Source organism: Macrosteles quadrilineatus, unplaced genomic scaffold, assembly GCF_028750875.1.
Source record: "Macrosteles quadrilineatus isolate MER2022 unplaced genomic scaffold, UCM_ALF_1.0 Scaffold_6__1_contigs__length_79288215, whole genome shotgun sequence".
NCBI classification, from domain to species: Eukaryota; Metazoa; Arthropoda; class Insecta; order Hemiptera; family Cicadellidae; genus Macrosteles; species Macrosteles quadrilineatus.
Window position 1 is genome coordinate 5513765 of NW_026542599.1, and position 18561 is coordinate 5532325.

Consider the following 18561-nt stretch of genomic DNA (forward strand, 5'->3'; position numbering starts at 1 on the left):
TGTAGCAGAATGTTTTTGATTCCAAGGGTTTACTGTAGTTTCCTCCAGCGAATTTGTCTTTTTTGTAAATTTGTGTACTAAATTGTATCTAAGACTAGATTTCAGTTACCAAATTACAATCGAGACAACATCCATATTTTTCAGAATTAGGTACACCTTTTGATGGATATTAAAAATGTTCAATACTTAAGCATACAATTTTGTATTTCATAGTATACCTCTACAGCACATTTGTTACATCAAAAGCTGGCTTAAGAAACGAAGCCCATTCTATTGCAACCTTTTGATTACTAATGTTGCAAAATACTTTCAGCGATTTTGATTAATAGAAATGGAAAGTACTGAGCTACTGTGAGGTTTTCGTTGTGATTACTAGGTCCAAAATCATTATACTTTTACACTTTAGTATACCATATGCATTACAGAATAAAGCTATGTCATTTAACCAAAGCTTGAAGCAAATTTACAAACTATCTTTTTTTATTGTTTTTCGAACCACCCCGATTCCACCTTAGGAAGGTGATTTTATGGTAGCGATGGTTGCTCTAGCAAAATGGATAAATAAAAATACATTATAACTTCCACTTAGTTTCAATACTAGTTTTAATCATGCTGTTTTTTCTGGTTATACTTCAAGATCGAGTATTGCGTACCAATTCTGTACATTGAATTAGTTATGAATTCTGAATATGACTAGCGTCTTTAAAAATCACATCATCGATAGACCATCACACTCTTGTACTAGACTTCATGCCTTCTTTTTACCTTAACCTTCTGTCAATGACCTCTAATTAATGTAAAACTATCCAGAGTGGTTTAGGATTAAATGGCTCTATGTAAAACATAACTGGAGGCTGCAGAGTGCATATTTGGTGGGAAACTAGTTACTTGTGGCGGGAGTAATTTTACCAAACCGGGCAAAGCAAGTCATGTAAATTATGCAGACAGCTTGTTCTGCAAAACTGGATAATTTCATACGTATATTAATGATAGGAGAATGAATTTCCTGTTATTGACCTTCTAAACAAGGTTTATTGAAATAAATATATCAGGGGCTTTGCTCGGAATCTAGTCTAGGCCTCACTTATGCCAAGCAAGAAAATACTTCGGTATTATCTCACACCACTGAATAAGACATAATTAAATTCATTATAGCGTAAATCAAGGATTAAACCCCTCATTGGAATTTTCATGTCTTAAATTCAAAAGAGTTAAATTCATCCCACAAATATCTTTCACAGATATGTAAAAATTAAAAAGACACGATTGTTTCCTTATTTTTGAGCAATAATTTTCAAGATTCCAATTATTTTTTATCAACCTGCAAAGGCAAAAAAAACCACCAAAATCCGTTAAAATGTAGATAGACAATATGATAAGAGATTCAATGAAATATCTTGTAAAGAATGATAACCATGATGCTTAGGGTAGTTTCCACTATTGTAACTCCTATCGTTGTTCAATTATTCACTTTGAAATAATAGGATGAAACCCCTATAACGGTTGTAGCAAATTTTTCCTTCAATAAGAACTACTATAAACATATATTTCTTTCTTTTCTTTCGATACGTTGTTGATCAAAAAAAAGTTGAACATGATGTTTTTATACGAAACGGTCAATCACTGTGGGTTGGTTATGCGCTGGTGCACCTTATACGAAATAAATAATTTCAGTACTTGAAAGCAGCACACTCTGTCGGAAGCTTAATTTAACTTCATTCATTCTAATTTTAGAATTATCTAAGACTTATCATGTAAATATGATGTCTATACTCTCCATAATCAAAACTCCATTTACAAGAAGACGGACGTTAAAGAATTGATACCTAAACAAACTATCGGAAATTGTCCAGCCAGTGCCAAATTATACACCACATCACAGATTCCCACAATGAGTCAAATTTTTGCAACGGGTCCGGAACCGTCACGGGATCATTCCAATTTTGGACCACGGGGCGCCGCTGCCGCGTCTCCAGGACCGCTAGTGCACAAACGGGATCATCTACCAGGAGGCGTGAGATAAGGAAAGAGTCTATGAGCGAAAACGACAAAAGAATTAAAAGTGTTTTTGGGTCGTTAAAAATCATATTGTTTTCATTGTTCAAAGCTGGGGATAACTATCCTTCCTTGGGCTTTTAACGAATGGTCCTGGCTATATAAAATAGCTGTTGGACACTAAACATTTACACTTGGCTCCATTCTACACTCATACCGCACTCACATTCAACTTAGAGTACATCTAGTTGTTGAATGAAATGTGATGATAATCATTGGTACAAACTAATTAACCCTGGTAACTCTCAATTGGAAGGGTCAAAAAGCAAGATTCTAAGCATTACTGAAAATACCACTTTATTTTAGTTCTTCCCATGAATTAGTATCAAAACATGGCCTTCCGTCTAATCATTGAGAACGTTTAGTTGTTAACGTAAAGTTATTTTTTAAGTAAAAAAAGAAACACAAAGCTATTATGTATTGGGATGGGGACTATTGAAAGTAGTTTTGTTTTCGAAACTACATCGTGTTATCAACAAAGTATTTGCTTTACTCTGGCGATTTTTTTGTTTCTGATGAGTAAAGTGTATATGACTCGTAATATAATTTCATTACGTTGGTATTCTATTAAAAGCTATACCTTTTTCAGTATTTTAAAAACAGTCCACGTATATTCTAAACTACCTATTAAACTGTGCAAATACATTGCTAAAAATCACCCACTGAAAAACTGGTCTAGTTGGTAAAATGACAGACCAGAGGTAATTTGTGCGTCGGCTTCTTTGAAATAAGCCAACAAGGATAACTGCTTTCCAAACAGCAAACTGTTTAGGACTTACAAATTAGTTCTAAGTAACAAGAGGTATCATGTTAACATGTCTAGATTGCTCAATGGCAAATATCCTAGTGAAAACCGGTTAAACAAAACGAGAACGAAGCCATTCTAAATTAACTATGTTTGGACGATGAGATTCTTAAATAATTATCTGTACTCTACTTTATTTTATTCAATTAAAACGCTAGAACACAGCATAACAAGTCAACCAAAAGATATATTTGCAAAAAATGTATGATCAGGGATTTTGTAGTTGCTTCTTAGGATAAGATTGTTTAAGTAATCAAAAGATCACCAGTTAGATCCTGAGAAAAGTCAGTAGCTTTTCAATGGTTCGTAACTGAGCCAATATAAATAATGTATTGATAATATGGGTTAATGAATCACTTAATACTGTGAAGAAACATGCTATAAAACAAAATATACTTTTCGATACTACATTTTATTTACTAATATAAAAGACGAACGGTACACAGGAATAATATAAAAGGCTTCGTTATTGTCACAGAAACAACATTCCAATAACAAGCCCAGGCAAATATCGACCCCTCAGAATAAACAACCCTTCTGTATATTGGATTTGGCTAACCCGCCATGAGGTTAGGGCACGTGCGTGAGTTGGAAATCAAAGTGAATAATGCCAGTGGATTAGTAGGAAATCAAAGCAAATTATGCCAGTAGGCACTAGATAATGGTACACCGTTAGCTGTAGGTGCTAGTTTGGATTGGTAGATAGAGGAATTATTGCTCGAGTGCAATGTTCAAGAGCCAAACAAGAGGACCATTTCACAAATTGCTAATTTTAATAGGGCTCATAACTAGCCTTTAAAGCGTAACAATAATGCAATACCATTTTACGTTTTAAAAATGAGTTTGTTGCTGATAATAATTTTAACATCCAAGAAGATATCATAAGAAAAAAATGGATTTTTTGGAAACTATAACATTATTTGAATTAATAATTTTTTATTTTTAAATATCGACCGGAGAGGTTTACCTACTTCAATCAGGCTAAAACTACCAATAAAAGATACTGTTCTAAAAATTCATTATCATTTACGTTTTCATCCCTAGCTGTGGTTAAAAATTCAACTGAAGATACATTTTAAATGAAGACTGTTAGTTACAATTCGCATAGAAAAACATTATAAAGCAAGTTGGTCAGCAGCGCCTGGGCCTTGAAAGCGCCTTCTAGGAATAACATAGAAATCTCCAGGTAAATTATATTCTCCTTCTCATATAAGCTATATTCTTTATATAAGCTAGATTATGAGCTCTAAACGGATAGAATAAACAGATGGTAAAATAACAGATAATAATAATAAAATAAACATATAGAATGTTCTAGAGAAAACACTCATTGTGTATATAGATACTAGTGCACCTGTTGCTCGAATTCGAGCAATTGCAAAGTATTCCAGGTGTTATTTCAAAACGAATAACAGTCATAATTTCCGATTACATGAAAGAGTCAACTCAAAAATAATGTAATCAATCACTCCACTACAGTTATTAAAACTGAAAACAAACTCACTCTGAAAACTAACACTTTTGTGTACGTGTGTTTGCTATGAACAGCTATAATTAATACAAATCATTCGTCTTAAATAGACAAAATATTTTCTTAATTAGAAATGCATTGGGATTTTAATGGCCTGTGGGGCAAAGCCGAGAACTTTTATTACAGGAATTGGTGAAAGGGGGGGGTCTACACAAAAAACACTTAATTTTGACACATTGTTTCTAAAAATCCGTCCATTATTAACGGAGGAGTAGTGTTTTGTAGAAATCGCCTTCATGTATTATATATATAAGGATTGCAAGAGATTCACCTAGTCTCATTGATAATGAGAAAACGTGATTCTTTTCTTTCAACGTAGAGAAGCTAATCCTTTAAATCTTTGGCAATTTGAACATTTCGGCTTTTCAATGCCAACGAAATCAAAAGTTGATGGTTAAGTGATTCATTAGTGAACCGGTCGACCTCAACTGTCAGTCCGTTGTTGGGAAGATAATTAGAATATTCCGGACACAGAAATATCAAGTTCAGATTTAAAGAACGGATAGCTATGAGTTAACTCTCGGATTATAGCTCCCAAGTCCTCGTCACAAATATATCCGTGTTACGTAACCAGAATTAACAGTCAAATAATCACTGAGGTCTTTAAATTTCATTGTTTTCTAAACTAGATGTATACTAACTTTAATGCTAATTGTTCTTAAACTATATCAGCTCAGTGATGAAAGAGTAGTTGGGCCTCCAGCTCACCTGAACCTTTGTTTTCTTTTAATACAATTAAAATTATGGAACTGTTACCATCAGGCAACAAAAACTTCATCAGAGTATGAGAGTTTGTTTCCACAAGATTCTAGAATATAATTATACAAAAGAATAATATACAATAATGATATTAGCAGTTCGGCTTCTTTTTTACACGAAAAATATATAATTTAATTATTTTCATAATTTGTATCATCACCATGAATGAACAAGAAAACTTTGATCTTAATACACTATTTGGATCAGTTGAAACACACATTTTTAGACGGATATACGAGACTCATATATATTATCAACCAGTTTGAATTTCTTCATTCGTATCACTGTATTTTAGACGGATCTCGAAGGTTTTCATGAGTAAAGAACTATCTTAGCTCTGTCCAGAAACCATACAGAAATTTATTATCAATTTATTTTATCATCTGCATTTACCATTCAGAATAACCTCGTGAACATGATTGGTTATGAACACTGCGTTAAAATAAAAAATATTCCAAAATGTTGAACAAGACAGTAGTCACAACTCTAATTGAGATTTGCTGCTGAGACTACTTTTGCATTTTTGGGCCTTTGACTTGTTAGTTCTTTAGCAACGAATATAATTTAAAAATATTTTTCAAAAATTAGGAGAAAATGGCTAAAAATAATTGCATCAGTTTGATCCCGCGTATGAGGAGGGGCGAAAGCTGCGCCAGGACGCGTAATAATTTGAGTTTAATTGCCAATTATTTCGTTCGTAAAGCAATCAGCGAATAATTGAGGAAACAAATAGCTATGTAATAGTATGTTCGACAGATACGTAGTTCTGGCACTGCTTCATTGCGAGATTTTTATAAATTGGTTGAAATACACTTTGTTTGTCTTTTTAAATGTAAAGTAGTAGAGTTTTTTTTTTATACAACAAGATTACTTGTTAAAGTAGTCAGACCTAACCATTACAAAAGTAAACTAGGTTGGCGTTATTTTAATTCACTTTTAATTCGGACAGTTCCTTTACAACAGTTCAAACTAACATATTGATAGTAAACCCCCGTTGGCATTTGAATGATGACGCAGACATCCCATCCATATAGACCATCTGCGCCTTTTTATTTTTAAAATGGAATATATCTAATTTAATGCGCTATCGAGCATTAAGAGAACGCTGCTGTAAAAACTCTATTCGTCCTTTAGATTTGCGTTCCATAATATTTTATCAAAAATTTGCTACAGTTTTACAATGAGCTAGCTTTCCTTTCAATTTTGCTTGTTCAAACAACTTTGTAAAATCGAAATAAATCAGTAATAGACACTTCTGTCAGTGGCTTCAATTTAATTACGATTATTTTTATTCTAAAATTGGCTACAGTCATGTTATCGAATGGGATCTCTTCTTAACGAAGGTTCAAAGATAAAAGAGAAAAAAAAACTGTTTCAAGCCTAGATGGAACAACTTTTTAGTTTCACGGTTATCTGATTGACTGTTTGTAATGCATAAAGGACATTCATACATTTTTAAACTATTAGAGCTAAGTTCCACTTCTTTTCTCGGCTCGGTCGCCAAGCAGATTCAAAGTGTGTCATACTGTATCCGATACACTATCGCTGGCTGTAGCGGCGTCATTGACCATGACAGGATATGTATACAACTGGGACATTTGTACCGGTCCTGGCTCTAGTACCGGGTTACTGAGCCGCAGCTGCTTCATTTGTAGATCATACTGTGTTCTGACAGACAGTACGGCCACAGACAATGGAAACCACGGCCCTCTCGTTAGGTTGTGCTTGTGAAGTGTTTACCGATAATCCGATATAGTATTTTCTTCTTTTTCCTGTAACTAGTTGTAAAAAGGAATGTTGCAAGCATCATTCTAATCTTCATTTAAAAAAGTGCAAGCTGCTATACCCGTGCTTTGCAGCGGGAAGAAAATGTGACCTAGAGAGCTATTAAAGTGATGCTGATGTGTGTTTTAAAATACAGCACTTCTATGATTTAGTTATAATATAAACTGATTTAAAAGCGTAAACCTACTTACTTTCAAACCCCTACTTTTGATGTTAATAGAATAGATCACTAAGAATATGACCACATACCTTATTGTAGCAATAGCATCAATTGCTTCATATTGATGCTTCATGAATAACACGTTTTACCATACTTCTTCAATTTTAGTCAAGCCTCTTGACATGTAGCTTACTCTTAAATTAAAACATGAAACTTTGAGCAATACTTTACAAAACGTATACAACCTCACTTTAAAACCATACATAACCCTCCTCAATCTACATAGCTCACAGCACAAACATCTTTTTCTAGTAAATAAACAAACACCAGTTCATTGTACTGACCAGCTGTTTCATTAACTACATTAAATTAAATCATTTAAACATTAAAAGCATGCCAAGCAAGCCCTTTGGAAATCAGCCTGTGGGGCAGAGCCCTTAGGGAGTTCGTCCATATCAATACTTTTCGGCAAATCCACACACTCTACGCTTCATTTTGATGTGCCATATGCCTATATTTTTTATTTGGTAAATGACCTTAACCGTTTACATAAAATTCGATTGTACCACTTTAATAATATAATAGATAGTTTATGTGTGAATCTACGTCCTTCACGTATTACACACGGTCTATTCGGTTTAAGTGGAACTTGGAGAACAGTTTACCCCAGGAAATACTTCAATATTTTATAATAAAGCGAATATCTGCTTTGAAATTTAAACTAAAATTTAATTTACAGTCTCGTTTATCATATCTCCTTTCTTCCTACTCAACTAGTGTGATAAAAATAATATTACTAAGATACCTATTCAGTGAAATATGCATCATACATTGGTATCACATAAATCATTGTTATAAGGGCTGAGCAGTTGTTATATTTATTCGGAACTATTTCTTCAACAAAATAAGCGAGATGATTTACAAAGGAGATGATCTTTGAAAATAAATGCGGAGACCTTATGCAGAAGGCACAAATAGAACCAGAAGAGCATTAAAATAAATCGCTCTATTGCTCAATGATCCATACTTTTAGACGAATTCAGACATTTTATTTTCTTCAATCCCTGAAAACACTCAATGACGACACACAATACTAGAGAGCTAGGATCTGGGACAGGCTAACGGCTGATGATTACTAAATAACAGTCCAGAACTGGCACCGAAGAGTGGAGATGCTTGAAGGTAATTGGTGCTAGACTGGACCCGCCATTAGGGCGAAAAGTTGCCTCAACGCCTTAGAAATGTGGGACAGATGAATCAGCACTAATATACCCTTTCTGTGACAATGATTATGCTCGAATACTTTCACCCAGCTGGGTTAGTCCTCTTTAAAAGTTTTTGGTTAAGTCTTTTTATTTGTTTATAATAATTTTGGAAAACGTTGCGCAATCTCAATATAAATTACAGGTTAATTCTTTAAGTAAGTTTTATTATATTCGTTTCAATATTGTTAAACACAGGATGAAAAACTTTAGTTCATTCGTGAGTCAATTTCTAACAGTAACGTTCATTTACAAACAAAAGCTAGGTTTGGAAAATTCTTCAAAACATAGCAATAAAATTCAAGCGCACAGCTGATTTCTAGCGTTGAACGTCGTTAGCTCCATAGAGGTATATTTTTTAAGTTAAGCACTCAATGTTATTTAAATGGATTTCATTACCTCACCGAGTGAGTTTTTTTCAACTTTACATCACTCGAGAAGTAAAGAAGTTGTATACATCACGCTTGGGATAGGGAAGTTTAACATGGTGTGTTAGGTAAACATGTAAACACACAATATACATATTATTTACACTTTAATTTAAAGTGTTAACAATGTCGACTAGATTTATAATCACAAGGAACCAATACACAAAATAGGTAAATGATTAATTAGTCTAGAAATGTATACTGTATTACGTATTTTCTTTGTTCTAATTTACATTACTCCGAAATATCCATAGTCGTGTTTTCTCGTATTCCTTGATCTAAAATAATGCAGAGCACTTAAATGGAATCATTGAACAAAGTTATTCATGGATTTGTTTAATTGGTTTGAATAATGGATAGTATTCCAAATTCATTTTACATCAATTCAAATATGTCATTTCATGCTATCTTGCACAATATTTACACATGTATGCGGGAGTATCACGGGTTCCTAGTACCATTGACTTTATATCGTGTAGATTTAAAGTCAATGCTAGTACTGTATATAGAGGTCAAGAGTTTTAAATGCCTGTTTCTGTCTCATAGTTAAGTCATACATTTAAGATTTATTTATTACATTTAAGGTATTATTATATTTTACAGATTTCCATGAGGCTGCATTGGAAAATATTAATTTTTTAGAGTAACTTAAAAGAAGTAATTATCGTTATTGTTCCATAAGAACGTAATTTAATAGATTCGAGAATGTATACAACATGTATACGGTATCACTAAGTTCTAAATAATTTTCACCTTTTTATACATACACCCAAGAGATGGTTAGATTATAGTCACATAGTGGACTAGTGGACACAAGAGACGGTTCTAGCTAGCTTTGGTGTGCAACTGTACATCGTCGTCTACAGTTCCTGTAATCTACCTTTGTCTCGCTAATGTACAGTCCGCATTCAACTGTCCAACTCTCTGTATAATCCTTCCTGTCATCGACATTGTTAACGGGACTGTATTGTATATAGTGATATCTATGATAGATTATGTTGTATTGCAAGATATCAAGGGTATATTGAGTTGTTTTACGAGATATCACTGGTAGATTGTGTTGAATTGCGAGGTATCATTGTTAGATTGTATTATATTGCGAGATATCGCTGGTAGATTGTGTTACATTGTGAGGTATCATCGTTAGATTGTGTTATATTACGAGATATCGCTGGTAGATTGTGTTGTATTGCTAGATATCACTGGTAGATTGTGTTGTATTGCTAGATATCGCTGGTAGATTGTGTTGCGTTACGAGATATCACTGGTAGATTGTGTTGCATTACGAGATATCACTGGTAGATTGTGTTGCATTACGAGATATCGCTGGTATATTGTGTTGTATTACGAGATATCACTGGTAGATTGTGTTGGGTTGCGAGATATCGTTGTTAGATTGTGTTGCATTACGAGATATCACTGGTAGATTGTGTTGCATTGCGAGGTATCATTGTTAGATTGTGTTATATTACGAGATATCACTGGTCGATTCAGTTGTATTACAAGATATCAATGGCAAATTGTGTTTATTGTTATATATCACTGGTATTGTGAGATATCACTACTATATTGTGCTGTTTTGTGAGGTTTCATTGTTAAATTGTGTTGTATTGCAAGATATCACTGGCAGATAACACAATTGGATTGTAGATAACCTCGATTATGTGTTATATTACGAGATACCACTAAATGAATATACTGTATTGCATTACACTATGTCCGTAATTTGATTCGTATTGTACTATAAACTGTAGAAATACACCTAGTATTGTTTATATAATTACAATTGGCATGCGAGATCCCACCAGTAAATAAATCTATTTATTGTAATACATTCTAAATATTATGTATTAGTGAAGACATAATATTTGACAAAATAAAACATCTCCTAATAAAAATGGGTCACTCAGTAGAGAGAGATCTCAGAAGCGAGCAATCGAAATCTTCCGACCAAAGTAGCTATTGTTGAAATGCTGCTTTGTTTATGCCCAGGTTATTCATGATCTTAATTAAACCTCTCTAGATTTAAAACACAAGTTTGCCGGGTTTTCTCTTCATTTAAATTATAACGTTTTACATTCTATATTGATATAGCTTTTATGTGTATCATATTAATGTATCATATTTTATTTCGAAATTATATCGTTTTAAACTATAGCTATAGCCTATTAGTTAAATTCATGGTGAGAAGTATTTTTTTCTACTACAAATTTGATCTTTTTATAAAAACGTAAAGCTCAAAAGGTTTCTTTTTCGTTCACCAGAGTGTTCACTTCAGTGACAATCGTTCTGTGTTTGTGAAGGGAAATTGTTCATCAGGAAAAATTGATGGCCTTCCTCGGCTTTGAGTTTTATAAACCTTTGTGTGGTTCGAAACCAGCCAAACTGTGATAAAGTGGAAATTTATAGACACTTCTTCATTTTTTGTAAATATATCCAGCTTCTGTGTAAGGTCGTACCAATCATAATTATACCTTTTGAAAATTATTTCGAACATTTTCCATTTTAATTGGTATAACTTTTCACGACTCGGGATCTTGAATCTATAGAACATATATAAACATTCATATTTTAAGTTCCACAACCACTTGGGCCTTCAATCCGAAGGTAGCTTGTTCAATCAGTGCGGGAACAATTCTAGAACCAAATATTATTTTATCATTGGGCCATCAATTAACGATGCTTTCTAACAAAAGATTTTAGTTAAATATTGAAAAGACCTGGTACGTTCCATACAAACATCCATGTAAAAGCAAGATATTCTGTATAATCTAAAGACCATTGAGAGTTTCCTCTGACAACTGATGAGTTATCTTCCCTAACTTATCTATTGGGCAGACCAGTATACTTATCATGCACATTTATATTTGATTATTTTCCATTTTCATAATTGGTACACAACTGAGAGTATTCCTCTGACGACTGATGAGTTATCTTCCCTAACTTATCTATTGGGCAGACCAGTATACTTATCATGCACATTTATATTTGATTATTTTCCATTTTCATAATTGGTACACAACTGAGAGTATTCCTCTGACGACTGATGAGTTATCTTCCCTAATGGACCGAGTTCTAGTTGTGCTTATCTTTCACATGTTGTTTGACTCAACTTTCGATTGTTCAACTTTGACTATCGGATGGCAAAACTTCGACGAGCTGATCCGGTGTTATAGCAACATAAACACACAACTTTGTATCCCATTGATTAGGATAATCATCGTATTTCACTTTTATACTTTTGTTTATTGAGGTATTTTACGATTCGGTTAATACTTATATAAACACTGTACAAAAATTGGGTTTTAAAATTTTATATTTTGGAGGTTAAACAAATCAAATAAGATGTTAAAAAGTAAAGTGGAATAGATTTGCAGGTAATTTCCTTTTAACAAGGCCAACATTTGATCACTGTTAGTATTTCAGTAAGTATGTCTCTAATTAGCTGATGAATGGGGTACTTTTTTGCGTTCAGTTTTTGTACTCTGTGAGTAAACAGTAACTATTTGGTACTAATATCATAGGAAGTAATATGGAGACCACGCCAACCCAGCAGACAGCTGCCACTTCACCCACAGTCTACTATTTTAGCGAATTTCCCATATAGGGAATAAGCTATTACCGTAGTACTCATGGTAAGACCTGGACGCGGGACCGATTTTTTTTTCGTTTTGAGGTCCCTAGAGGCCAAAAACACCATCCGTTCAAATTCATATATATATATATATATATATATATATATATTTATATATTTATATATATATATATATATATATATATATATATATATATATATATATATATATATATGTGTGTCCGTCAGCACGATAACTCGAGCAAAAATGATCCGATTTTGATGAAATTTGGTACAAACGTGTAAACGTACGTTTATTCGAACGAGTTCGCGATCCAGCATGATCGGACCATGGGAACGGGGGTTTACGGGGGGTTTTATGGGGTAAAAATAGGTTTTTCCCATTTTTGACCCAAAAAACATAAAATTTAGCAATTTCTTTCCAAACCATTTTGTAGAGCTTAAAAAAACAAATAATTTAGTATATTGAAGCGTTATTATGCGCCTAATGGTTACGGAGAAAATTCCAAAAATTGTAAATTTAAAATTCCCATGTTATTCTTATGGAGAATAAGTAAACTGTTGTAGTTTGCTTGTTTGTGAACATATTTTGATCAAATTTGGAAAATGTTTTTATTTCTTACTAACTATTCACATTTTACAAAAAAAAAAAACAGTTTTACCCTCCCTGATGCAGCAAACCTAAGTACTTGTTAAACTAATTCTATTTAAATCAAGAATAAATGTTATATTTTTAAGTAGACATTTCAGTGTAAATCCAATCAGTCAAATGGAAATTCGCTTAGTCTGCAGGTTTGCTGCGGCGGGGGTATTTTTTTAATTCTATTCATTCTGTCTACTCTTTGTTCTGTGATTGTATGTATGAACACAATTATTGAGGATCCCATACCATAGACTATATTATTATCAATCTTATACTTATAAAAGTCAAATACCACTCACTCACTGATCACTAGATCTCAAAAACTGTAAGCCATAAAAACTCAGGTGGAGGTTCCAATCAACCTCTCGGTGTGCAATAAGATGGGTTTTCAATAAATTCCATCAGGGCTCTGCCCATGTTGCGTTTAAAGTTCCCATCATGGTGGAAGGAAAAAACATAAGTGTGCTATTCCCATCATATTCTGACGTCACTTGGATTTCAAATAAAAGATATTAGTATGTATTTGTTTTGATTTGATTGTTATTGTTTTTATAGTAATAAAAACAATAACAACCAAATCAAAACAAATACATATACTAATTTGACAGTTACAATCAGGTGATCTTTTATTTGCAATCCGAGTGACGTCAGAATATAATGGTAATAGCACACCTATGTTTTTCCTTCCACCATGAGTTCCCATCTTATCCTTATGGAGAAAAAAATGTTTACATTTAAACATATGAATACTTTGAATCTGTACTATTAATTAAGAGAACAGCTGGCTATATTTACTGAGGTGAAATAAAAATATGTACACATAATTTTTGTGGATTGAAAAAGTGTCTTGCTGCATAACATATTTTTACTATTTAAATTAAGTAAAAATCGAGTTGAACTCTAGTTGTTGTGGTTTTTAAGATCAGTGTGTTCTCTGAAATGTGTTCAGAATGTCAATGTCATAGGAACAATCTTTGCTAACGAGTTTAATCTATTACTTGAAGGGATTGCACCTGCCCTCTTATATCACTTAATAGCTATTTATAATAATTGGTGTTCAAGAGAGAAGATCATAAGTTTTTGGTAAGTACAATCCCATTCATTTTATGCTAGATATAGTATTCTGAAATGCCACAATCTTGCAATTGCAGAATGATGAGCATGTTGTTGTAAAATTGGAGTCCAAGTATTTGGCGGATTAAGTAAAGTATTATCAATTGAAGTAAAGTGCAAACGTGTTTTTATGTTTTTTTTGTGGTGAAATGGATAAATGATATCAAATTTTAATAATGCCTTTTACTGTAGATTCGATAAAAAAAAATTTTATGTGTTTACATTCTGACGCATAAAACGCGATTTGTGAAAACATCGTAGATACAGTAGACCTGCAACTGGGCAGTGGGCTTTGCGGGTTTTGAGAACCTCAATAAAACATTGTGCAACGTTTTAAATTGGCCTACTTAATTATATTTTTTTAAGATACATCATACTTTTAAATAAAGTTATGGGAGAATACTGTACTACTATTAGAGTAGAGTATTAGGTTTTATAATGTACACCCAACTGAAAAGAGATACAGCGGGGATAGTATCCTGGCCAAAAACATATTTTGTATTTCAGTTGGAGTAGTTTAAAGCGTTTAGTAGAAGGGCAGTTGATATTGTAAATAAAGAAGTTTTCTCTTAGTTTTAACTTCGTTAGTCACATGCTTAGCTAAATTAGGCGATCAAATATAAATTTAGTTAGATCTTATAAGTTTTATCTAATTGTTTTGTTGGCCTATCCAATAATTAAATATTTTAATTTCATGAGCAAAGCCACGACGGGTTTGCCAGTACTATTACAAAATTTATTCAATAAAAAATATAGATGCAGTTTTGAAAAGTAAATCAGTTTTGTTTAAATGTATTACTGACAAAGAAAAAAATGTAATCCTCAACAAATAATTAAATAATAAAAATCAATGTTAATTTTATTAATACAGATTGCTTTATTGCTTGAAAATATGTTCTCTGCTTAAAGACAGTTTAAACTTGTATTATCATGTTGGAAAAAATACATAGCAGATCTCAAAAGAAAAATACATGCTATGACAATTAATCTGATGATTGTTTAACTTAACATTACTATAGTTTGGATTTATGGATGATTTAAGTTAAACCCTATTTAAAATCAGTTTTAACAATTCGATCTGATATAAGGTTGTTTCTGAAATGTTTGACCAAATTTAGGGCATATAAAATCAAATTCAAACGACGATTCAGAACATGATTAAATTGCACTGAAAATCTTTTTATACGACACTCCAATCGACGGTTGTCAGGCTAATTTCGACCTATAAACGTGCGAACGTAGAATTTGTAGAGAGGTTGTCATAGCCGATATTTCAGTGGTAAAAAAATTAACGAGCCTGAAATGTTTATTGTATTTTGTACACATCAAGTCAAAATTATCATCACATAAAAATATTTAAGTGAGCAAAAATACATGTGTCCAGCCTTGATGCTTCTTAACCTCAAAAATGTAAAAGACAACGTTAACTAACAGCAGTATTTCATAGCATATCGGTAGAAAATGTATTGTATTTGTAACTTGTTTACCAAGTATTTGAGGTTGTCAACCTTAAAATAATCCACGAAATTGTCTTCCCTATAAACCAGACAAAACCAATAACACAGGTTACTCGATGGTTTATAGCAGCATTAATGTCTTGCCAGAGTTACGGTCATATAAGGGAATCAATGCCTATGGCGACCGTTTATAGCTCATAGCGAGTGGCTACTGTACGAAATGTCTATTTATAGTGCATGTTAGAGTTTGCTGTACAGAGTGTCTGTATAAACATGTGTTATACGATTTATCAGAGTATAAAATAATTAAGAAAGGATAAATAATTTGACTATGTGGAAAACTACTTTAACAGTTTTTATTTTGATACATAATTTGCTACAGGTCGTATGTAACTGAGTGACCCATCTTAAGTCAATGACATAAAAAATTCCGTAGTTGTTTCTTCACTCTTGTAATAAAAGATTTAGTTACTGAAGAAAGAATTAGGCATTGAACGTATGAAATGAATAATTTTAGTTTCCTCATTTAGGCCTACATACAGTATACTCCGAAGTCCTGACGATACAATTCCTGCGTTTCACTCCCATTAGCATCGAAGTCAAATCAATTAATGTCAGTCACAACACATCGACAGCAGGTGTGAATGTGAGTCAGTGATCTGTCAAAATCAGCTGATCATTAGTCAACAGCTGATTGGTAATTTGTTAATCACAGTTGGCAGTGCCTGAAACTGTGCATGCCTTTAACTTTTCATGTTGCCGACTCCTTCATTGCTGCGGTTATCAGTACAGTAATTATTGAGGCTCGGCTTTAGGGCGGTGGTTGGAGTATAGTTTTCATCTTTAGGTCTGGTTATTTTGATGATAATTCGTTTTTTATTGTGATCTGTTGTTTTTTTATGGAATTCATTCAAATGTCAATTCACTAATTTGTTTCAATGCTATTTATTAATTTAATTATTTTTATTTTGTAAATTTTATACTTAGCCACTGTTAAAATGCACGGTTAAAAATACTTCATTCTTCAGATCACCGAATATCATGATTGAATGATCATAGAAATTAAATCAACTTAATGCGGTTCCACCAATAATATCGTTTAAAACGGATAACGATGAGGCGAGGAGTTTAAATGATGAGGAGGGAGTTTGATTCCAACAATAATTGGCACCAATTAGCAGATTCAGAGTGTGAAACTAGCTCTAACAAACTCGCTGTCTCTCTCGCACTCATCACAACTCCCATCTCTTCTCTCTCGCACCTCCCCTGGTGAAAGTACAATCTCTCTGATTAAATGTGTACCAAGCTTTGTCTAACCTGACTTGTGTCGGCAAGTTAGATCGGACCACAGTGTTTCATTTAAAATAGCTTGATTTTATTAGTTTGATTGTTAAGTACCAAAAGGTCGGAGTGTGGCTTTCCAACCCAATAAAACCAACGGTGCCGACAAGTTGTTATTTCGTTGCCAAAGTAGTAACCAATAAGGCCCACTGTTAATCTTTTTTTAATTCCAATTTCACCATTTACGCAATTAGATTTTCGCTGGTAGTTTTAGCTGTATTGAACACGTTTTTAGACCAGAAATACATTATTTTCAACATTTGAAGGAAATCGCCGAAGCCTTTTCGAGATCTTTGTGGAAGCAAGCAAGCATACATAGAAGCAAAAATTGCTCACAAGAGTATAGGATTAATTTTATAAAAGTGGACATTTTAAATTTGACAATTGAAGTAAAATGTAAATAAAAACAAAACAAAACTTAACAAAACCGATACACTATAATAGTAGGTCCGAGTTTGGAACAGGATTCCAGACCGGTAACAGATAAAAGTAACAGTTACACTGGCAGAGTAGGTAACGGGATTGTGAGTGCATAACTTTTCCTAAACCAGTAGTCGGGGCCGCGAGTCACAAAAAGAGGAATCGAACGAAACAGCTTCGAGAAGTGGAAGTGTCGCATTCTTTGCGAAAAGAAATGAAACACAGCGAAAGTATCGATATAGTCGGTGTTAGCGACGAACTCTGGACAACTTGTTTGTGTACATTGCGTCTCACCAAAACCAAAACTGTTGCGGAAATTACGACCAATTTTTTAAATCCTTGGTCTGCTAAATATAACAAAAAACAACGAAACATGTATTGCTTGGTAATTACAATACAAAGTTTATCTGTATGAAATGTTTCATCCTTAAATTATAAAATAAATGCATATTCTATTCAGCCCGATTTAAGAGTTTATTTCGCACAACTCATTAAATTAGTCAAGGGACGTTGCAGTCGCAGTGAAAATTAATAGTAAAATTTACGCCACTATATCAGATATTTTTAACTAAAAACGTATAGTTAATTTTCAACCCTTGTCTAATAAACGCAACCAAACCTTATCGAGGGTTGCAATCAGTGACATTAATTAATTACGTCGCCTTTTTAAAGCAAAGAACTCTTATTATAAAATTCTCCAAGACCTATTAATGATTTATAGCTCTGTTACCCACTATATCAGCAGATTCCTCATCCTCACCCGTTTACTTTTTCAATGTCCAATTATTATGGCTGTGATAGCTAAGTCCAGTTTCAAACCATCAAAAGGTATTGAAAACGTCTTCTAGGAATATAACCATCGACTATTGGATACTTATCAATAGTCAAAGACAACCCTCGACTATCGTACTTCTATAGGTGTATTCGATTGTAATAGATTGTGGCGTCAGGTGTGTTCTAGGGCCACGACACCTGTTGTATGAACAGCTGTTAAGAGAGAAGTAAGACAGGTGACTACGGAGTAGATGAACACTTCAAAGAAGGTAATATATATAATACTAGCAGAGTACCCGTCCTTCGTACGGGGTTGGCATATAATTATAAAATACTTATTGCAGTTATACTCAAGCGTTGCGTTTGCAATGGGGGAGGACATAGTTTGATACAATTTGGTTCTTTAAATTTAAATTATTATATTATTTTAAGT